General features: G+C 39.9%; 1 protein-coding gene across 4 annotated transcripts in view; it reads left to right on the top strand.

Annotated features, from left to right (window-relative positions):
* The first annotated feature begins 5,761 nt into the window (after positions 1-5,761).
* The window catches only part of PLA2G4B (phospholipase A2 group IVB), a 56,933-nt gene continuing 51,332 nt past the window's right edge, over positions 5,762-11,362 (top strand). Inside the window, exons 1-3 of one of the 4 annotated variants that reach the window (XM_069784401.1) lie at positions 5,762-5,936; positions 8,872-9,057; positions 10,461-10,604. The gene's annotated coding sequence lies outside the window, so the exon portion shown is untranslated. Of the gene's footprint in view, positions 5,937-8,871; positions 9,058-9,420; positions 10,605-11,362 lie in introns of those variants that run through there. The other 3 variants (XM_069784402.1, XM_009919539.2, XM_069784403.1) reach the window with 3 other exon arrangements.

The following is an 11,362-nucleotide window of genomic DNA, read 5'->3' as shown; positions in this document are numbered from 1 at the left end:
ATAATTGGAAATGGCCTAACTTCAATAAAATGGTTGTGTATGTTGTTAAGCAGGTTCTTCAGCATTTTGCTGAAGACTTCGACTACTTAATGTTTCTTCTGCTGAAGAGATGATTTAGGCAAATGGGGCTAAGCTCACATTTTTTTCCAAGTTAGTGGCAAAAATTCTACCAACTGCAGCCTGTAGAGTCAGGGCACTTTATATAGTTTGTCCAGGCTTACAGAGTACAGACAACATTATTCAAGAACAATGTGAAAATTATTATTTAATTAAACATAATTGACCTTTAGCTGCAAAAGAGAGCCTATGCCAAGTGTGACTGAAAAAACTAACAAAAATTGGATGGGGAAAGCTATTCTTACAATCTGCTTGTAACTGAAAAGTGCTTCAGATAAAATAGAGCATCAAAGTACTAGCTTGAACTGGAAGATCTTGGCTTGATGCTAACATCAATCATCCCTTTGTTTAGCGCTTTGTGCTACATTTCTATTAGAAGAATGAGAATAAGAAAAGTTGTGACAAGTCTCTTAAGAAACTGAGAAACAATGTCCCCACATATAAGCTGCTATGAACAAATCTATTATAAGCGAACAGTACATCTTGCAGTGCTCTTTTGGAGCAGGATGATTTCCCTAGCTATTTTGGAATCAGGCAACAATAGAGATTGCTGGTTTGCCAGTGCATTCTTAAAATTTTCCTTCTTTGCTCTGGTTCAGCTTGTGATCTCTCTATGTAGAAAGGAGACTACCCCAAAAAGAAGAGAACTGGTGTGAAAAAGCATGTCCTTGAGTGGAATGTCTCTAAACTCTAGCTTTACTGCCTAGACCCCATGAACCTAAGATAATCTGGGTGAATGCCATCTAAGTTATATGAAGCATATATAGCTTATTATTTTAGATTAGGTGTCCCTGAAGCAGGCCACAGGTTATTTGCACACTGTGAGACATTTGGACACAGCTTATCCTTTTCATTGTGGGCTTTCTGTATCACAATGCAGGTATGTTCTTCACATAGCTCCATCCTGCTGTCCTATCTACTCAGTAAGCCCTCATGAAAAGCTCCAGGGTCTCCAAACTGGAAACATTTGGGCACTGCGTGGAGCAATGATGTCCTCTGTACTTCTCAAGGCTTCTTGAAAAAGCTTATGGGGTTCTTTCCCCATACTTCGCCATGTGTGTTGTTAGGCTGTGTATAGCTGCGGAAGAAAGAAGTTCTTGATGTTCTTTACCAGAGACCTAGAAGTACCAGGTCCAGTCAGGTATTGAATTGAACACAGGCTAAAGCTGATCCAGAAGCATTTTGATACATGTACAGTATAACTTGGAGGAAACTGCAGAATGAAAGTAGTCAAAATGCCTTTATTGGAGAAAAGTGAACCACAGGTACAGAAGATGTGAAACATCATTGAGAAAGTAGCTATACATTGAGCACTGTGCCTCTCTAGAAGTAGTGGGTATTTGAGGCTTCAGTGGAATTTTACTATAGACTGTGCTGAACAAGGAGATTTCAGTGCAAATGTGCTCCTGTAACACTAGTAGCTTCTTACCCAGGAGAAGCAGTGTCTCTGGATGGCTTCTGCAAGCAAGGTTGTTTCACGGCCACAGGACAGAAGGAATGAAGTGAAAGATGAGAATATACATTGTGCAGTGTAATTTAGAAGTGACCTTTCTCCATTCCCTGTTTCTGTTTCCTGTGTGTATTTGGAAGTCTGAAGATGATTTTTTTTTTTTTTAATTCAGAACTTACTCAGTTCTCTGATACATTACCAGATCAGTTGTTATCAAGCTGTGGGATAAGACCACCATTTAATGACAAAATAAAAATAGTAAAAAGTTTTGCTATATTAGTATTTTGCTAAGAAATTTATAATTCTACCATTTCAGAAAAAAAATCACTTTTCTGCACTTTTTAGTGCTCCATACATGTCATTCAGAAATGGAATCTGAGCCAAATGTTGTATTAAGCGCAGAGAAGGTGATACTTCATTTGAAGTTTGGCTAGAAGGAAAATTAATGTTTCTGATGAACTAATGCTCCTTGCAGCATTTACTGCAAAATATCACTGCCATTTGTCATTGTCCAGGACAAAAAATAGAAATGCTAAAACTCATTGTTTTTCATAGTCTTAAAAAGTTGTCCATGCAAAATTTACATTAAACCTAAAAATGCCTGGGCCCTGACTCTAGATAGCACTTAGAGAAAAGTAATTAAATGAGTTACATTCTGTTAATTTAGGCTTGTATCTTTACAGTGACTTAAGCCACTGAACATTTAACATCTTGCATTTAGACTGTAAATTTATGTCTGCATTAAAGTCACTTTAGTGAAAGGTATGGGTTTATGCTCCAGTTTAACTATTCTAAGAATACCTTGCTGCCCAAAGGACACTCATGACTTTTTCCTGCATGCTAATCTAACTGAGAGGTAATCCTGTGGAAAAAAACACCAACCCAAAACACAAAAGAAGATTAAAATGTTCAGCTGGATCAGAGAAAGAAGTAGCAGGAATGTGCATGGGGTTAGCAGGAGAAGCAGGGGTGAGCGATACTGTGCTTTTCAGCATCAGCGTGGCCTTATGCCAAACCAAGAAATTGAGTAACTCTGAGCAGAGTTTTTAGTTGTGTTTGTAATAACTAGTCCAGCTGATTCTAAATTATGATCTGTTTCTGTATACAATGAAGTGAATGTTTGGTGGCTCGTTGTGTGCTGCCCCTGTTTACAATGGAACTTGTCCTGAAAGAGTAAGGTATTTGGCAGTGGAGAGAAAATTGTGAAATATGAGTTTCAGATAGGAGGCAAGCTGGATAGATGGTTCAAGGGAGATGTCCTGCATAGGAACAGAGCATGTGCCTATCTCTGCCTTCAATTATATGAGCACTTACTATTTCCCTGGCAGTCTGCATACCACTCCCTGTAAAGCTAAGACTTCCTAGGCTTCATTTAGATCAGCAACGTGCAGGGGCAACTCTGAACTTCCATGCCTTCTAGGAATCTTATTCTATGGCCATCTGTACCCTCACCTTGAGGGCATAATGTCTGCTTTCTCTTTTTTTTTCTACCTTTTGCACAGTCTTGCTCCTGTCCCACTGGCCATGACCCAGGCCATTCCAATTCCAGGTCACCCCGACACTTTGCATTATCTGCTGGTGGAGGAGGAGCACACTCAGCAATATGTAAGGCCAAAGCCAGGCGGCCGTATGATAACACTGGCAATGAGGAACCATGGTGGTTTGACTGGTGAAGACCAGATGATACGACATTGTCGTGTTGAGAAATGACCTCAAACTGGTTTTGTTTCTGGCAAACTACCTTTAGGTCGATCAGAAGGACAACTTTGCAGTGGTAGATTGGGTACAATGAAACATGTCTGTCAGTCTAAGAGCTGTAAAACTACAGGGGATGCTTTGCTACTAGCACTGAGAATGGGACATGTTGCAGTATATTTATAGTGGCTAATGATTGTGTTCAGCATGTTTTGTATGCGATGAAGAACACTGGAAAGGTGCACCATGTGTGTCACCTCAGTAGCAAAAAGCGAGATTAGGAGAGTGATAGGCCATTCACATGGGTCATTCAGACTGGGCTAATACTTGAAGTATTTTTTTTAGTTTAAGTTTTGGTCTAGTTTAGTGTTTAGTTTTTTAGAATTATACCAAGGGAGCCTGGAGGTGGCTCTTGTTTCCATGTTGTTCATTTTGAGTTGAGTTTGCTCTTACTGAAAGGAATGCATGTGACCCTGCTTTGGTTATGCCTGGTTAAAAGTAGGATCTGCAACAATCAGCTAGTTTGACCATGTCTGTCTGTAAGGGAGCTGGTAGGCCACAGAACAGCCAAGACTGGGTACAGAGCCAAGTGTTGGCCAAGTAGACCAACTGCTATGACTGAACAGGAACAAAACGCTGGGAAAGCCATTAGCATCACACTAGCAGAACACAGGTATCTGGAGAGTGTTCTTGTTCAAACCCAGCCTGCTCAACTTTCAATTTCTGGTGGTAAACTTGCAAAATGGGACACATCTGTGATTTGGAGGTTACCTCCCTGTGTGACATCAAAATTACAGAGGTGACAGTGCAATTTTTACATAGTGATGTATGGAAGTGATGCAGTTTGGCTTGGGGTAAGATGAAGGGGCAAATCTTTCAATCTGATCTGGTTCTTTGTGAGAATCTCCTATACAGATTAGGTTGATGTTACATTGATAAATCCATGCACTGATTAAGCTGCATTTGTTTACGAATTCTGGATGCTAAGCCTAAAAATTCAAGCATTAAGCAGTGGCTTAGAAGTTACACCTTGACACTGTGCAGAATTTGAGAATGCCTGTATGAGCTGGACTCAGTGCATTTGGCCTGCTGACCAGTCAGCAGTTCCCTGCCATGCACTGAGTGCGACATGAATACTCATCTACTATACTGATCCTTTGTGCTACTGACAGAATATTGCTAATACTAGATTTAAATCTGCAAATAGATAAAATATATTTGTCATTTGCTTCAACCATGTCAGCCATGTTTCCCACTGGTCTTCAAAGCATCTTTGTTCGTGAGAATGGGCCGTACCCTGATCGATGCCACACAAACAAGCCCACTCCACAATGACTTACCATCTAAGTATACGAGGTACTGATTAGATGCAGTAGAAAAGCATTGGACAAATGTATGTAGGAGGAATCTATCAAGATTAACTAAATTCAGAGACAATACCTCTGCCTTCCAGAGTCCCAGAACCACAGATTACAACTGAAAGAGTATTCTGGAGAATTACAACAAACTGGTCCTGCTCTTGCATTCTCCTGTGGACCTCTTCTTTGACCATTGGCAGAGCCAGTATGCTGGGGTAGATGGTCTGCTGGGCTGAAGCAGAGAAATCGGTCTTATCTTTAAAAGATGTTTGCCATGAGTTTGGTTATTCTTGTAATGGAGTCCTATTTCAGATTTCTAGGAGTTATATATCAAGTCCTGCTTCAACGGACAAGGTGCACTCTAGCCAGCTCCCTGTGTTCATGCTCTGGCACATACCCCCTCCTTGTTCCTAAATTCTATACTTCACTGCAAAGCAATAAATGAAAAGATACCTCAGCAACTGAGGAGGAGAAAATAGGGCTTGCTCATGTGCAGTGGTCATGAGTGGTTAGCAAATGCAGTAATCATGCAGTTGATTAGTAAAGAAAGCAAACATGAGCAAAGTAGAAGAAGAGATTTTCCTTAAGACGCACCATCATTTGCTTCTTGTGTGGATTAGGAGTTTTTCCTTACCTAGATATAACACACCATGGGTAAGCGTTAACGTCTCTCTGAAGGTAACCTGAAAAAGCTCAGCAGACTGTGACTGTGTAAAGGGGAAATTATCTTCTAATGTAGAAACAGTCATATATTGTCCATCAGTTACGTCAGTTACGTCAAATCTATGTGTCTTTCTTCTTTCCAGGGTAACATACATGATGCTGATATTCTTGGAGGCAGAAATTTCTACATGAGGTGTGCACAAGAGGAATAATCTTATTCTTGGAGGCAGAAATTTCTACATGAGGTGTGCACAAGAGGAATAATCTTTTTCAGTTTTGGACATCAAAATGGGTTAGGAGCTGCTGAACTGTACAGAGATCATGTAGCATTTAAAAGTCAGGAGCGAGCCATGGGTCTTTCCATGCAGTACTGTAGCCCTGCAGCACTTAGGGCATTTCCCTTACTTGTGACAGAAGTAGCAATGTCTAAAGGAGGAAAAATTAATTATGTTTTGTATCTTTCTCACTTGACAGAGACCTGATTGTTACAAGTGGGCACCAGCTCTCAGTAAACCCTTTCTTAAATCCCTGGCATGCAGCTCTGGGCTGCTGCCAATGGACTGAAGAGGGAGCACGCTGCTTTAGCTTCAGGGATGTTCCAGTGGAATGTCTGTTGGAAAGTGGAGCATGACAATGTTATTTTCCAGTGAAAGGTATGTTTGGAAGGCCCTTATTTGCTTTTAAGGGTGTTTTTTCATCTTGCAAGAAAAGTTTTTAAGTGGCAATTCATATGGGGGATTCTTCTCTCAATTGGACTATTCTGAATAACTCCATGGTTTCCTTTCTTAGAATGTATGCAGATGCAATTTAAAAAAATCTTTGGGTGTACCTATCAAACTATATATGGCTGCAGCTTTATGGTGAATATTCATATTCCTGTTTGTAGTATGAGGTAGGTAAACGTTAACACTGTAAAGCCATCTGAAGCCTTTCAATATTCTGATAGCCTTCGTAACATTCCTGACTATTTTCTATAGGATGGATTATAAGTCAAGAACACAGTCACATGCTATCCTTCCCTGTATGTTCAGGATCAAGATTAAAATCCTACTTCTGGGTCCATGCTTATAAACAAACATATGAAACAGGCTGTGCTGGAGTGTGTATTGGTGATTGATTATTGTGACAGTGTTCAAGGCTTTAAATAAGAAAGGTCAGGTACCCTAGAGATTCCTGCTGAATATCTGATCATCTTTTATTCAGTAATTTGCATGCTAGAGACATGGTGGCTGGTAAACACTCACAGCTGTTCTGGTGAGGAGGGTGATTAGAGAGCTACTTCTTTTAGTTTGTGGGTTATCTTGCATCTGCATGTAGGCAAAACAGTCAGACCTTAAGACAGAGTTCAACTAATTAAGCCACTGACACCAGCTGAGACACTACTGAAGAAGAAAAATGTTCAGGCTAAAAAAGTGATACAGGCTGAGTATGTTCTATTCTACTAGCAGGAAATGCGCAGTGCAAGAACAACACATAGCAGTCACAGTTTGCAACACGGGAAAATTGGGAAACAACAGAAAAAAATTCTTCGCAGTGAGAGTGAACAGTAGAAGAGGTCCCCAAAGAGGTTGTGGAATCACTGTCTGTGAACATTTTTGACTGAAAAAAAAAAGAGCAACATGATCTAACTGTGGAAGTTAGTCCTGCTTTAGTCAGATGTTTGGATGAGATGACCTTGAGGGCCCTTTCCAATTTTTTGAGATTCTAAGAAATGGCATGAAGTGCACTTGCCTGAAATAGAAAGGCTGGTTCACGAGGCATTAAACACATGTTTGTTTATCCTTTTAAATGGTATACACCACTCATGCATTATATCCACAGTCAGAATAACAGGTACAGGAGCCTATGATTTCCTTTAGCAAATGTATGAATACTTCAGGAGGAGATGCAGTGTCTCCTCCTGTCTTCTGGAATGTATATGTGCCTTGGGCACCATCTCTCATAGAAACTGAGGGATAAATTTAACCAGGCAGCGAATGACACAGTTCCAGTCAGTTCTGTTGAGGTAGGTGTTCAGGAAAGGTTCCTCTCTTAGAAGAAAGTACATACTGGAACTGAATTTTTTTTTTTTTTTTTGAGAAACAGATTCCAGTCTGAGAGGAACTAGTAGAGTTTTGAAAAGATGCTACCCTTGACCTAGCAGGCAAGTAATTCCATAGAGCACTTGGGGATCTTAAAGATATCTTTAGGATGGTTTTAATGAGTGAATACTGTGAGTACTGTAGGTAGAAGTCAAAGTACAGCTAAGGGGTGGAAGAGGTTTGTTGATTAATGAAAAGAGCCGTAGCTCCTGTGGAGACACCAGTTCTTACTTTTATGTTGTGCTGTTTGTTGTTCCCCGCTGAAGATTTACAAATACAGGAGAAGCAGTTGGCAAGTGGCAGTGGGTGAACTTGTATATGCCTCCAACAACTCATCTTCCATCCAAAGCTGTCAGTGGTGTTGTATGCATATTGCTACAGAGCAAAACCCAACCCTTGCTTTGAAGTAATGAGAGATTTTTAACAGCTGCATGAAACCCCGTCACAGTGCAGTTTTAGTTGGCTTGTATTGGAACAGGGCAAAAAGGTGATGCTTGAGAAAACTGGATGTGAGGCTGACTTCGGACTGATGCTTCATTTTGTGTACTGGCTTATTTCTGCCCTTCTCATCAGACTGGATACTACAGTCCAAGTCTCCTTATAAATGACTTCCATTGCCTTATAAGAAAATGGAAGGAGAAAGGGCAAAAGAGTATCTTGCATAAGAACTGTGCATTTGATGTGTCAGGAGCATGTCAGAAGCATGCCCATAGAAGAGGGAAGGTAGTTATTTCAAACATGCCAGTTTTTATCGGTGACAGGGTTTTTGCCTTTTAAATCAAAACTCACCATGAAAGTAATTTTGTTAAAATATGTCCATAAAAAATTTTATTATGACTGCCGTGGTAATATTCCTGTCACTGCTCCTGTAAGGCTTCTCATCCTTTTCAATCTCAGTTACTTCAGAGGTTTGTTCATAGTTCTTGTGATCAGTGAAAGCTCCTTCAGCCTGTAGTCTCTGATTTATTGCATCTTACACTCCTGCAAATGATTTCCAATACTTCTTATCATCAACATTTTATCATCATCCTTCAGCTCTGTGGAAGAAAATATGGTGCAGCTCAAACATGGTGGCTTTTTAGAAGTGATCCATTACAAGCCTTGTTGCCTGCTACTGTCTCACAAGTGTTTTTTTTACTAGTTTCTATTTTATGATGGGAAAACATGTAGAAATATTTCACTCCAGTCCAGTACGTGCAGTGGAATTTCAGTATGTGCAATAACCAAAATCAAAATCATAACCCAGCTAGGCAAAATAAAAAAACAACTAAAATAGAGGTATAAATTGCACATTTCTAAAGAAAAGAAAGAAAAAAAGTGCACTCAAGGAGTATAAATTCTTCAATTTCTCCTCTTCATAAAAGGAAGTATGTAAGTGTGTGTGTGTAGACGGGTATGGGTGTATATAAATGTGTGTTGGAAAGGAGGGGAGAAATGGATTGGAAAGAAAAGGAAAAACAGAAGATTAAAAAAATCTGTTTTGTAATTACTTGTATGTTTTTTGTAGAATGTAGGGTTCCCAGCAGAAATGTCCTTCTGCCAGAAGACATACACATGCAAGTGAAAGCAAGATGGCTCAGGTCCCGACCAGATGGTTGGTTTCACTGTGCAGTGCCAGAAGCGAGCATACAGTTCCTCCTCCAGGATTAGTAGAATAAGCATGGTTACAAGACGCCAATTGCTCAGCCACAAGGTGAATCCATTTTTCTCTGTAAGACAATGAATGACAGTATTGCCAGCTACCACAGGACACAATACCTACTTAGAAACACGTCACTGAAATCTGTATTTTGTATACTTTCATAACTAAGTGGTTTTGCAATCAGTTATTATTAGTACAGTTATTGTCTTGGCACACTGACAACTAGTGCTTTTATGAAGACGTAATAACTGCTTTCCATCACTGAAGCTCTAGTGACAGGTTACAGAAATTTTCTCAAGATCTCTCACTTTGAGGCTGATGTAGAAACCAAGGAAAATTCTACTTCATTTCTTGTTGATTCCACTCAGTCACTAAAATCAGACGTGAAAATAACATGGTCCTTTGTTCTCTAACTGCTAGAAAGGTATTTTAAAAAAAATCTTTTTTTTTTCCCACTGGGGAAAGGATTAGCACTTAGTTACATAACTTTGTTTTATCCTCTTAAAGAAAGGTAGTAAAAGTCTCCTTGAAACAGCTGTTAAACTAAAAGTTGGGGCTCCCCATGGGGATTAGGAAGTTGAGGCTTGTGCCTTGGCTGTGCTTGATTAGGTTCTCCCATTTCCCAGACTAGTGTTCTGATCAGCAGGTTGTTGATTATCGGTACATGGGTGGTTATGGTGGGTTAAGAAGAAAGTCTTGACTTTTATTCCACATTAGACCAATAAGTTTTGAAATCTTGTTATTTTTGTCAAGAGATGAAAGCTTTCTTTTATCAACCATTACCTTACACATCATATAATGTGGTGTTAGTCTTTTGGTAATTTAACTGCTTTAGGATATATGGCTCATTCTGTGCCCTGTCTGTGTTTCCCTTGATTCATCTGGAATATTAAGCCTAGAAGAGAGGGAATGAAAACCAGAGATAAACATTAACTTTTTTTCTTTTTTTTTTAGTTGTCTCTGGCTACTAAGTGCATTTTACATAGCTTAAGAACCACTGTCCACTAGCAAAAGAACTGCTTGGAAAAAGCCAACGCCATTCATCTCTGTACACGGCCTCTTTATCTTCTGAGGCCTGAGAGAAAGCTTTGATTCTGGACGGTGCTAGTGCCTAGCAGTTCCTAAGCAGAGAGAGTTCAGTCATAGTCAGGCCAGACCTATCTTCTCTGTCCACTTCATTTTCTGCTTATTCCATTTGCTTTCTGGGTATTTTTATAAGTTGTGTCTGCCTGATTAGCCATATAACAGACACCACACACAGGATGATAGTGGGCTGAGGCAGGTAACTCTACCTTTCAATTCACAAATTTAAGAAAAGTAGCTTGAATTTTTAACAACATGGAGGAGTCATTTGCTCCATGTCCTTTGCATGTGCAAGTTCTCCCTTCCTCTGGGTTGAAGAGGAGAGTAGAATTTTTTAAGAGTAATTTATTATCCTTCTTCATTCCTTTCAGTTGTCCACATAAGGCTATTTGGCTTTCCAGCGCTTCTGCTTTGCTTTTCTTCTCCTGCAGAAGAGCATAATTTTGCATTGTCAATGAACATCAGTCCAGACCTCAAAAGAATGCAATTTCCTGGGCTCAGGAAGAAATCCAGAGGTTAGTCTCATAAATCGTATGTATGCTCTGTGGCTGTTCCAGCTCTGAGCCAAGTTTGGCAACAGGGTCATTTCATCTAGCACTCACGTAGTAAACCACATTTCATTTATGACCTCCTAGCCAGCTGTTCAGGCTAAATCATTGTACATACAGTCATGACTTGACTAATGCCTGGGCATGTCTCAGCTGCTTTCCTGTTATTCTGTCTGTAGAATGGTACAAAATTCTCCTTATGAGGTAGTGTTCCTGAAAGACAGAGCCTCCTGCTACATGTAAAAAGTAGTGATTTTTCTGAGGGTCACTGCATGTACAGACCACAGAGTCAAGTAGATTCTAGCTGGAAGGTGACTTAGTGTAAGAAATGTAGTTCTTCTGGGAGCAGATGAGTGTCTATGGCCTGTAAGGATGGTTCCTTCTTGCTGTGGTCCCCAGTTCTTCAGTGCAAGGTTTCATGTGGAGACAATCAGGAATGCTTTCATCACAGTGAGATTTTTCTTCATGTGTTTTAGGTTTTCATTAAAGAAGTGTAAAAACTGAAAACATGTTTAAGCATGCTTTCAATCTTTTCATGCCTCTGAAAATGGTAGTATCAGGTCATGTGCCTCCAAACAGGTTTTTCAGCAGAAAAAGAGATAAAAAGAAAAGCAAAGCTCTGGTTTCTCAAAAGCCATTCATTATCTAAAAAATGTTTCACTGAAACAAGAGATGCTTTGGTGAGCTTAGATCTCATGACATTGTTTGCTTGGCTGGCAATTCTG

Source organism: Haliaeetus albicilla, chromosome 5, assembly GCF_947461875.1.
Source record: "Haliaeetus albicilla chromosome 5, bHalAlb1.1, whole genome shotgun sequence".
NCBI lineage: Eukaryota > Metazoa > Chordata > Aves > Accipitriformes > Accipitridae > Haliaeetus > Haliaeetus albicilla.
This window is presented reverse-complemented; position numbering and strand designations above follow the sequence as displayed.